Consider the following 12,338-nt stretch of genomic DNA (forward strand, 5'->3'; position numbering starts at 1 on the left):
CTAATAATAATAAATGAAAATAAACAAATACTAATAATCAATAAAAAAACAAAAATTATCTATTTTGCACCTTTGATATAGGCTAACACCAGTAAGAAAGTCATTAAGAAAGAGCTTTTCCACCAGCTGAGGTAAAAACTAAAAGGCGCAAAATGTCATACATTAAACACACGGCACTAAAGTAATGCAATAAACATTGATTTAACATCCACAGCACAAGGAGAAACACAAATAAGAGAAAGAAAATATCAACTTTAAAGCAAAATGAAACCACAAAGCTTCTTTTTATATATACTATAATTAATTCACGATGTTATATCGTAAATGTCTACATTTCAAACATGAGGTAATAGATTCCCATAATATTGGTTTATGTTTATCTATTTTTATACCAGAATGTGAGGGGAGAGCGCGAACGCAGTCCTCACTAGCACAAATTATGCAGTCGAGATTCCCACATTTGGGGAATTCGTTGAGGTCAAATCAGTCTAAATACAATGACTGATCCTCACTCAAGGAGAACCACCTTCATGATCATAGTGTCACCCCTGCCAGGTAAGTATGAAGCTGCGACCGTTCACATCCACGGTGACTAACAAACATCAACACGTGACTCACGAGGAACATAAGGTCGAATTGTAACGATTTCAATAGGTTGTTTGCAATCACGTGGTTCTGGTGACGCGCGAATTCCGCTGGAGGGCAAGCAGTGATTTTAGAATGGAGAGATGGAGAAAAGTTATTTCTGTACTGATTTAGAAAGGTATAAACAGAAAATCACAACATATGTTGGACGTGATCCTTATGTTATGAAGAGGAGCGACTTTTTTACTGAATTGAAAGATTTGATTGCCATCGAGGAGGAAGATACAGAGGATGTGAAGATGCCGTCACGCCGCTTTCAGTTCTAGTCTGGTTTGTTTATATCGCGCTGCTTTTCTGCTAGTGATGTTAAGGGCAGTATTTTGATTTTCTGTCATGATTGTGAAAAATGTCACCATTGTTTATGCTGAATCGAGAATTGTAATAGGAACTCATGATATATCTACTTCAAAACTGTTCACGAGCTTCTATGGGTTTAATTTTAGTTGTCATTTGTTGAAATAAATACAAAAATACAGCGTGTCTGTGTCTGTCCCCTGAACGTGACCCTCTCTTCGTGGTCATATGGGAATATTTACAAAGACAACATTAAAACTACAGTTAGATTTACACGCTTCCAACAAATAAATGGATCGACTTCTGTCAGCTTGTTGAACAGATTTATTTTATTTGGACTTTTTCTACCATAGGATGGCTGAAGCAGCAGTGCGTGACTGTTTTCATGGTAACCAGATCAACATTGTGAACGGAATTCTACAAAACTGAAGTGAAAACATCAAATTATCATTCAATAGGATAAAATATCTTCTAAACCCTGCAAACGATAGCATGTAGAATGTGAATATTTAACCAAGTCAAAAACAAAAGGTAAGCAGGTATCAATATTCATGTCAGTATCAGCAGACCATAAACAACGCAAAACATAAGAATTTTGAGTTTTTGATAGGATTCCTATATAGAAAAATCACTCCCCTGACAGCAACATATGTCGGCCCAGATCCGGCCCACATCTGGTCCGTGTGTAATCCACATGTACCAGATGTGGGCCAGATCTGGGCCACACTATGTTGCTGTCTGGGTCCCTGCCCTCCAGACTCATTCGCGCTGCTGCTGTGACGTCATGTGCAAACAACCTATTACACAGAGTCGAGAATCAGATGAATATTAATTCAACAATCCAACCGTCTGCATTGACTTTGTATAGCTGCCTCCTTGTCATTTCTGACTTATTACAAAAAAACAGAACAATGTCTAAAATGTCTGCTGTGTGACACGTGTACAGCAAACAAGCTAAAAACCCCAGAACTAAGTTTTTATAAGCTGTCGACCCTAAAAAACGAATGTTTAAGGACACAAAAGTGGATACAGGCAGTGAGACAGAGCACAACATGTCATATTACTATAAGAAATACACTGGAGGGGAACGTAATCGGCGACAGGTTATGCTAAACAAACAAAGAAAAAAAAAAAACATTAATTATTTTTAACCATGTCAAAGAATTAATTTACCTGTCGCCAAATATGTTCCCCTCCAATGTACAGTGGGTACGGAAAGTATTAAGACCCCCTTAAATTTTTAACTCTTTGTTATATTGCAGCCATTTGCTAAAATCATTTAAGTTCATTTTGTTTTCCTCATTAATGTACACACAGCACCCCATATTGACAGAAAAACACAGAATTTATGACATTTTTGCAGATTTATTAAAAAAGAAAAATTGAAATATCACATGGTCCTAAGTATTCAGACCCGTTGCTCGGTATTTAGTAGAAACACCCTTTTGATCTAATACAGCCATGAGTCTTTTTGGGAAAGATGCAACAAGTTTTTCACACCTGGATTTGGGGATCCTCTGCCATTCCTCCTTGCAGATCCTCTCCAGTTCTGTCAGGTTGGATGGTAAACGTTGGTGGACAGCCATTTTAGGTCTCTCCAGAGATGCTCAATTGGGTTTAAGTCAGGGCTCTGGCTGGGCCATTCAAGAACAGTCACGGAGTTGTTGTGAAGCCACTCCTTCTTTATTTTAGCTGTGTGCTTAGGGTCATTGTCTTGTTAGAAGGTAAACCTTCGGCCCAGTCTGAGGTCCTGAGCACTCTGGAGAAGGTTTTCGTCCAGGATATCCCTGTACTTGGCCACATTCATCTTTCCCTCGAGTGCAACCAGTCGTCCTGCCCCTGGGGATGAAAAACACCCCCACAGCATGATGCTGCCACCACCATGCTTCACTGTTGGGACTGTATTGGGCAGGTGATGAGCAGTGCCTGGTTTTTTCCACACATACTGCTTAGAATTAAGTCCAAAAAGTTCTATCTTGGTCTCATCAGACCAGAGAATCTTATTTCTCACCATCTTGGCAAACTCCATGCGGGCTTTCATGTGTCTTGCACTGAGGAGAGGCTTCCGTCGGGCCACTCTGCCATAAAGCCCCGACTGGTGGAAGGCTGCAGTGATGGTTGACTTTCTACAGATTTCTCCCATCTCCCCACTGCATCTCTGGAGCTCAGCCACAGTGATCTTTGGGTTCTTCTCACCAAGGCTCTTCTCCCCCGATAGCTCAGTTTGGCCGGACGGCCAGCTCTAGGAAGGGTTCTGGTCTTCCCATACGTCTTCCATTTAAGGATTATGGAGGCCACTGTGCTCTTAGGAACCTTAAGTGCAGCAGAAATGTTTTTGTAACCTTGGCCAGATCTGTGCCTTGCCACAATTCTGTCTCTGAGCTTTTAAGGCAGTTCCTTTGACCTCATGATTCTCATTTGCTCTGACATGCACTGTGAGCTGTAAGGTCTTATATAGACAGGTGTGTGGCTTTCCTAATCAAGTCCAATCAGTATAATCAAACACAGTTGGACTCAAATGAAGGTGTAGAACCATCTCAAGGATGATCAGAAGAAATGGACAGCACCCGAGTTAAATATATGAGTGTCACAGCAAAGGGTCTGAATACTTAGGACCATGTGATATTTCAGTTTTTCTTTTTTAACAAATCTGCAAAAATGTCAACAATTCTGTGTTTTTCTGTCAATATGGGGTGCTGTGTGTACATTAATGAGGAAAAAAATTTAACTTAAATGATTTTAGCAAATGGCTGCAATATAACAAAGAGTGAAAAATTTAAGGGGGTCTGAATACTTTCCGTACCCACTGTATTTCTTATAATATGACCCGTTGTGCTATGTCTCACTTTTGTTTCCTTAAACATTCATTTTTTGGGGTCGACAGCTTATAAAAACTGGCTTGTTTGCTGTACGTCTCATAGCAGCTTTTAGACATTGTTCTATTTTTTTTTTTAAAGCCAGAAATGACAAAGAGGCAGCCTCACGCTATATAAAGTCAATGGGACTGTTGGATTGTTTCCCCCCGGTGGGCGTGGTTTTCAGATTATGACGCGTGTCGCTCTGTCTCAGGTATGCACGTGAGGTCACCGTCGACCGTTACGACTGCGGTCACGCCCACTGAGTGGCAAAAGACTGAGCGGCAGCATTGGTTTTCAGCGTGAATGCCGCGAAAAACACACAAAACACATCCAAAACGGTAAAGAGCTTTGTGATTGACTGTACAAATAGCTTTGACACAAAACCTGAGGTAAAGACTGCTGAAAAAAGAAGCAAATGGATTGATGCAATCAACAGAAACAGCTGGACTCCAGCAGAGAAACATGGATTTGCAGTTATAATTTTGTGTCAAGCAGAGAAACAAGGATTTGCAGTTATAATTTTGTGTCAAATTGTTAGATTTTGAGGTAAAATCATACCGTATATATTGTATTGTTATATATTATGTTGACAACTCATCAGTTAAATATTTTCCATCTTATATTCTGCATAATTGTGTGTTTTAAAATAAACACTGACAAAAACTATACTATAAAACTATATGTTTTAGGGCCAATATGACGATTTATATAACATTGATATAAGTGATTACGCGGATTTAAACCTACCTATATTGTAGTTATATAAAACATTCACAGGCAGATTTGCTTTATGTATTTCCCCGGCGTCGAAATCAGGCACATATAAATGTCAGGAAACACGACTCCTGGCTGCATGTCAATATCCATGGATTAGGTTTATTTGACAAGTTGTAAGAAACACTTTCGAGCACAACCTTTAGTGTAATCGTTTGTTTTACTCGCGTTTTCGCAGTTTCCCTTATTAAATCCAGTCATGCAGCAGCTTCTTTTGCCACTCAGTCCAGCTGAGGGAGCGCGTTCCGGCGGGAAATTGACGTCGATGCATACCCTTTATAGGGTATTATTATTATTTATCAACTGAAATAAATTACATTCAATTTGTTTTATTATGCACTATATAGTAAGCTATACATATTTTAAATTAATATGGTTTGTACTTCATTAACTGATAGTTACCCAGCAAGCAATAGCCGTCATTTCACCGTCTCGGTTAACTATAGACCCGATATATAGTCCGGCTAGGTGTAACCCACTTTTAGCCAAAATAATCTTTAATTTGGTTACATGTCGTTTTTGCCAAAATAACTTGCGAGATGTATGATATTGCATCATGTAAGCAAAGTCAACAGTGATTACAAGGTGTTTGGTTTCATATCTTTGACATGTTATATTGCGTAGGCTGTGCATAGCCATGATTTAGCTCGTAGTCAAACCTATTTGTAGCCCACATATAGCCAATCCTGATTTACTGTATTTTTTGGACAGGAAGTGCATGAGATGGTTGATATCCCATCATGTTCGCAATGTCAATGATTTCTACAAGATGTAAGTGGCATTTCATGGCATGGTCTATATGTAGTCACGATTTAGCTCTGAACAGGCTATGTGCAGTCTGCTTTTAGTCCACCCGGCGAAATCGAGGCAATAGTCTTAATTTTTACGGCTTGGCTATAGCCCTGATTCAGACCAGCAATGAGTAACCAAAATAGTGTTAATTAATTTTCGGCCACAAAGCTTGGGATTCATGATATGCAATTTGAAACAGCATATTTTTGCTGTCACACAATTCTACACATTCTACGATATTTTATATATATATAGAATGTGACCCTCTTTGGTTTTTCTCTGGCCCGTCTTGTCTCACCCTTCATTAACACGCAACTCAGAATACGGATGATCACAGTATTTATTTGTCCTGCACAGAGCAGTGGAGGAAATAGAGAGTAGTGAGTAAAGTTGCTTCAGCTCCATCTATACGAGACATTTCACCACAGCAGTTCTCTCTAGCTCTGCTGCTACCAATATAACAATAAACAATTTGGCTTCTTAGATTTAATGCTTTGTGATAGTTTTCAATATCAGATAGTAATATGCATAGACAGAAATATTATAATATATTAAATATAAGATATAATAATCATCCACTTTATATTAAACAGAATAAAATGACTAGAAATAACATTTTTTTCCGTAAAACAACACGTTCTACAAAATAGTAAATTCTTAAATACAAAAACAATTACCTGCACAGAGCAGTGGAGGAAATAGAGAGTAGTGAGTAAAGTTGCTTCAGCTCCATCTATACAAGACATTTCACTAGTTCGGGAGCACATGGAATGACGCACATGGAAAGATTCGGTTCATTAAAAACGGAAATAAAACCATCAAACACACAAAAATATGAACAGAAAACACACTCTATAAGTCAACTAGTGTTCAATGTGTGCAATCCCCTTCATACATCGTCTAACGTTCAATATGAAACTTATATTTTTAACTTTTAATAAAGTTAAAAGTAAAAAAAAAACGAAGCTGCAGCAGAAACGACTCACCCACAGCAGTTCTCTCTAGCTCTGCTGCAGATTGTTCGAACTCGGTGGGCTATAGCGCAACCAATAGGAAGCGTGAACACATTACAGCAGGATTTATTTAAAGAACCCTTGAACTATGATATTTATCCCGTTACATACACCCCCCTTAAATCCTGCTTAATGTGGAAATACCATAACAAGAAAAACCAGCAGTGAAGAAAGATAAAGAGAAAAACAGATATGGAACTCACACTTCATGGTTTCCAATTAATAAAGAAGAGAAGAAAAACTGCGCACTGAGTAGGATTATCTGTCAATCAAAAGATTCTTCCATAAGAAGTACCTACAGACAAGAGTGGCGCCTAACCCCAGTCTGAAAGTAGACTAAGGAGATGCCTGTTACACCTCAAAATTTCATAACGTAATAACTCATTTGATTTCTAATCTCTGTATCAATCAGCTTCTTTTTTGTGTTCTCAACTTTGCATGAAATCAAATGTAACATTTTATGTGAAAATGCTTTTAACTAAATAAACAAAAGAACTCACTGTAGAGTCTGGACTGTCTATGTGTTGTTTGTTAATTTCACAAATCAGTCTTTTAGTAGGCTTAATGACTCTGCCAAATCTAGTTTGAGTTACGGCAGCCTCAACATGTCTTGGCTGTGTGCACACCACAGGTTCCTTTATGACGTCATTTGTGAATTGCTCTCCTTGAGTCGAGTCAGAATCTTGACCTTCCACTTCAGGTAAATCAAAATCATTTGTTACATTTTGATCACTTCTTTCGACATCAATTTCCATTCTGACATCACTTCGGTCATTCAGGTTCCCAGCACCAGCACTTGCAGAGTCCAGCATCACTGACACACAATCTGACACATCAAGTGAATCTGTATGGATTGTATGAACATCCTCTTCAGCAAAATCATTAGGATTACTTAATATCCAGTTTGCAGTTCTGTCGTCATGGTCAATTCCATCTCCTTGAACTTCAATTTCATCATTCACATCATTGTCCTTTTGATCTGATTCCTGAGGTTCATCAACTGGTAGGAAGTTCACAGGTAACAAAAGATTTCTATGGACCACTCTCACTTTGTCTGAGTTGATTTCTCGAATCCTGTAAACATTGATATCAGGACACACAGCAATGACTTCATACGGAGATGAATCCCATTTGTCAGAAACTTTTCTTCTACCTTTTTCACCTCTGTTCGCAACCAACACTCTATCTCCGACAGCCAGAGGACAGCCCTTCACCTTTCTGTTGTAAAGTCTGCCATGTCGTTCCTGTTCTTTCAGAGTGTGCATCCTTGCTATGTGTGCTGCTTCACGCAAGTCTTTCTTCAGCTTGGACACAAAATCTTTGTAATCCACCACATCCTCATTTGAAAGCACATTTTGAAACAGGATGTCAATAGGGAGACGAGGAACTCTGCCAAACATAAGAAAGAATGGCGCAAAACCCGTTGTCTCATGTTCCGTGCAGTTGTAACAGAAGGTAAGTTGCTGCAACATCTGCGGCCATTTTGCCTTAGCTTTAGGGGGCAATGTCCTGATCATGCTACCAAGAGTCCTATTGAACCTCTCCGCAATGCCGTTCCCCATGGGGTGGTACGGTGTTGTGTGGGACTTGTCTACACCCGCCATGGTCAATAGTTCCTTGATTAGCTTGCTCTCGAAATTAGCCCCCTGGTCAGAATGAATTCTTTTGGGGAAACCATAAACTAGAAAGAAGTCATTCCAGAGTCTTTTTGCAACTTGTTTGGCCGACTGATTCTGGCATGGAAACGCATGGGCCATTTTAGTAAAATGATCCGTCACAATCAGCACATCTACAGACTTTCCTTCTTTGACCTCTGCCGACCAAAAGTCGATGCAGACCAGCTCGAGCAGTTCAGATGTTCGGATACTTTCTAATGGAGCACAAGCATTGGGTTCTGAGGTTTTACCAACCACACATCGATGACAATTCTTCACATAATCATCAATATCTTTTTTCATTCCAATCCAGAAGAATCTTTGTCTCGCCAATGACAGTGTCCTGCTACGTCCTTGATGACCTGTCATATCATGGATTCCATGGAGAACTTGCACTTTTAATGAAGCAGGTACAACAAACAGGTAGACTTTCTTGTTTAGCTTTGGATCTCTTTTCACCTTATACAGCACACCATCACGGACAACAAGTTTATCATGGTGTTTCAACAGTTTCCGCACACTTGTGGATTCCTTTGTTTGTTCTCTCTTAGATGGTTTCCGACGTCTTTCAATATAGTACAGAATCCGACACAAGGTGCTGTCCTTCTCCTGCTCATTCATGATGTTGCTGTGCTGCAAAGGAGGGCTAAACTGTTGTGGTTGTGAGATGGCTGGCACTGACCCCAATACTTCACTCAAACTCCCAGTAGTGTGTGCTGCTAACAACGCAGAAACTTCTTGGCTCCCAGAAGAACCTGAAGGCAAGAGTGTATCACTGGTTGGTTCACATGAACCTTTGCCATCCTTCTGTACCACCTGATGGTTACTTGTGCACTTGAAAGCATCTTGGACAGTGTCATCAACTACACCACTGACATCCTTCAAGAGAGATAAGTACGGTTCAGTGATAAGGCGATGTCCTATGCAAGACTGGACAAATGGCTCACGGCTCAAAGCATCCGCAACAACATTTTTTGTTCCTGGGACATACTTCAGATCAAAACTGTAGGAAGCAAGTTTTGCCACCCATCGCTGCTCACATGCATCAAGTCGGGGTTTAGTCAGGATATATGTAAGAGGATTATTGTCGGTCCATGCCGTAAAGTGCCGTCCTCTCAGCCAATAGCTAAACTTTTCACAGATAGCCCACTTTAAGGCAAAGAACTCTAATCTGTGAGCTGGATAGTTCATTTGTGAGCGAGACAGAGTTCTACTTGCAAAGGCTACAGGTCTGGCAATTTCTTCACCTGGCAGAACCTGCGACAATACAGCTCCCACTCCATCGAAAGATGCATCAACAGCCAAAATGAAAGGTCGGTCAAAGTCTGGATGAGCCAGTGTCACATTTTCAGTCAGTTCTAGTTTTAGGGTGTGCAAAGCTTCTTCACAATCAGCCGTCCAGTCAGCTGGGGAAAGTTTGAGGTAACTAATTTTCTTTCTTGGTCTACGTCCTTTTGTGACAGGAGTCCGTTTGACTGAACCTGATGTCAACTTGAATAAAGGCTTAGCTTTTGCTGAACATCCTTCAATAAAATGTTGATAGTACAGAACCATTCCAAGAAAGGACCTGATCTTTTTTTGACATGGTGTTTTTCCATCAGGTTCCATCAAATCAGAAGCTTGAATATCGTGAATTGCCTCAACTTTACCAGGATCAGTCTTAATCCCTTCTTCACACACAATGTGCCCAAGAAATTTCACAGATCGTTGCAAGAAACAACATTTCTTTGGAGCCAACTTCAGGTTGTGATGTGACAGGCGCAAGAGAACCATTTCGAGACGTTGCAGGGCTACAGACTCAGAAGGGGCAAACACCATCAAATCATCAAGGTAACAGAGAACGCTGCTAAAATTCTCATCTCCAAAGATAGACATCATCATTCTCATGAAAGTGGCTGGGCTATTAGAAAGACCCTGAGGAAGCCTATTGTACTCATGGAGTCCAAATGGTGAAGAGAATGCAGTGTACTTTTTATGTTCTTCTTCCAGGGGAACATTATAATACCCTGAGGTAAGATCCATGGTTGAGAAGAAGGTGTTTCCTCCCAGTGCAGCTAACACATCAGACTGTTGTGGCAAAGGGTAGGCGTCTCTGACAGTCCTCACGTTTAACCATCTAAAATCAGTGCAGATCCTGAGATCGCCATTTTTCTTCCAAAGTAGCACAAGAGGTGAAGCATAGTCGCTATGTGACTTGCGAATGATTCGTTTCTCCTCCATCTCATTTAACGCTGTCCTCAGTTTAGCATACTGGCTCGGTGGTATACGCCTATATGGGAAACGGAAGGGTCTGTCATCAGTTGAGTTAATTCGATGGACAACGCCTTTAGCCACTCCGCACTCCATTTTGTCTCTTGAGAAAACTGACTTGTACTTCTCAATGATGTGCAACAACTTGTCTTTCCAGTGGGATGACACTTCACATGACTCTAAATCAAGTTCACCAAGGTTCAAATCATTCAAGACACGCTTCATCTCTTCGCTTGATCTGTGTGGTAAGGGTTCCTCAGTACACTGTAGATTAGACTGAATTTGTTTCGGCAGCGGCAAATCTTGCACAGCAATACAAGGTGACACGTCAGCTATTTTTGCATTTCTCTTTAACACAACTTGATGATTAGTGGGGTTGATGACTTTCAAGGGGATAGAACCATCTCCCCATAGTGGTGTTATGACCCTCCTGACCAATATCTGTCTAGGTCTTGATTTGGACTCGGTCGGTTCTACAATGACAGTGCTTCCCACTGACAAAACAGAAGACTGAGGTAGCTTACCCCAAACTAGATGTTCAGTTTGTGGCTCTAACGTCACACTCCTTTGTAACTTTACAGTACCAATTTTCTTAGGTATGGATTCGCTTCTCCATCTTTCTGCATTTGAGAAAAGAGATAGAAACATACAGCACTCATCACTCTCATTGTTACTTGACTTAGACATGAGCCTCCAGTAACCGTCAGTTTCTCTCAGTTGCATCAGAAGTCTCTTTATGACGTTTGTGCCCAAAATCATCTCTTCGGTCTGCCCAGGCACAACTAAAGCAGGAATTATCATGGAGCAGCCATACACTGTAGCTCTAAGATCATAGACTGCAGTAGGGGCAACATGATGGCCACCACAACCAACAATGACAATATCTTGTGCTGACTGGCTTGTCATATCTGGAATACTTTCCAGCAACCTTTCTCCAGCGGACTCGCTAATTGTACATGCCATTGATCCACTATCAATTAAAGCTTTAAGGGTGATATCATTTTCAACTGAGACAGATGTGTAAAACAAGCTATCAGCTTTGGGAACTCTCTGTACACCTTGGAAGATGATTGTTTTGTCTGAAGTTACATCACTGAACATTTGACATAAAGACTCATAATCCATTTCATCTTCAAAACTGGATATGGGAGATTCACGCTCAAGATCTACGTGATCCTCCCTCACACGTAGATCATTTAGTTTGACTGCTGGTTGACTGAGGAAGCATTCTTCCTTTCCTGTGGACACCGGAATCTGGGATGGTCAGGCGAAAAACACTGGAAACAGAGCCTTTTGTCTCTACAGTGATTAAAAGCAGAATGTGAGGTGTCCTTGCACACTAAGCATGGTGTATCATTCAAGCCTGGAATTCTAGACATGGTGCTTCTCTTTCTATACTCCTTGCTTGCCTGCGCATTACCACTATTATTCATCAGAACTCTCTCCAGCATATTGATCACTTTTTCCAGAGCCATGTTTTCTGACTGTTTTGACTGAAGTGAATCCTGTTCAGCTTTCACTGGGAATGGGCTAGGACTTACACGCATCTCATTCATAGCGATTTTCTTCTCACATTCAATCTGTCTATTTCCTTGTCCAGCAGCTCTGAGTCATTTCTCTGAATGATACTCGTTCAGGATCTCTTGTACTTCATGAGCTGTCCATTTATCAATGGTTTTTGAACGAAATGTCAGCGCTAGATCTGAGTTTAGACAATTCCTAATGAACATGCGTGTGACTTCAATCAGTTGGTTGTCTAGCACCTTCCCTTGTTGTTTTAGACACTCAGCTGTGACGTCAGCAGTATGGTTCAGGCGTAACCAGTAATCAAAGGGATCCTCCTGAGGATCCTCCTGGAAGAGTAGTGTAGAAATCTTGCAAAGGGACAGGAGAATACTGTTGGCAACTGAAATGCTTCCGTAATAGGGTGTAGATTGCATCAGGATTTGTTCTGATATCTAATCCGCTAGACAACATCCCCACTTTAACAACATCTTTGGCTTTGCCTCTCAAGTGGATTAAAATTTCTTCACCCTGCTCTTCAGTAGGCAGGAACT

At 40.6% G+C, this 12,338-nt stretch overlaps 1 non-coding gene across 1 annotated transcript; it reads right to left on the bottom strand.

The window, feature by feature from the left end:
• Positions 1-401: 401 nt before the first annotated feature.
• On the bottom strand, positions 402-563 carry LOC125276303. Its single transcript, XR_007186625.1, has one exon. It is a non-coding gene; the product is annotated as a U1 spliceosomal RNA (small nuclear RNA).
• Between the last annotated feature and the right edge of the window lie 11,775 nt (positions 564-12,338).

This window comes from Megalobrama amblycephala, linkage group LG9 (assembly GCF_018812025.1).
Source record: "Megalobrama amblycephala isolate DHTTF-2021 linkage group LG9, ASM1881202v1, whole genome shotgun sequence".
Taxonomy (NCBI): domain Eukaryota; kingdom Metazoa; phylum Chordata; class Actinopteri; order Cypriniformes; family Xenocyprididae; genus Megalobrama; species Megalobrama amblycephala.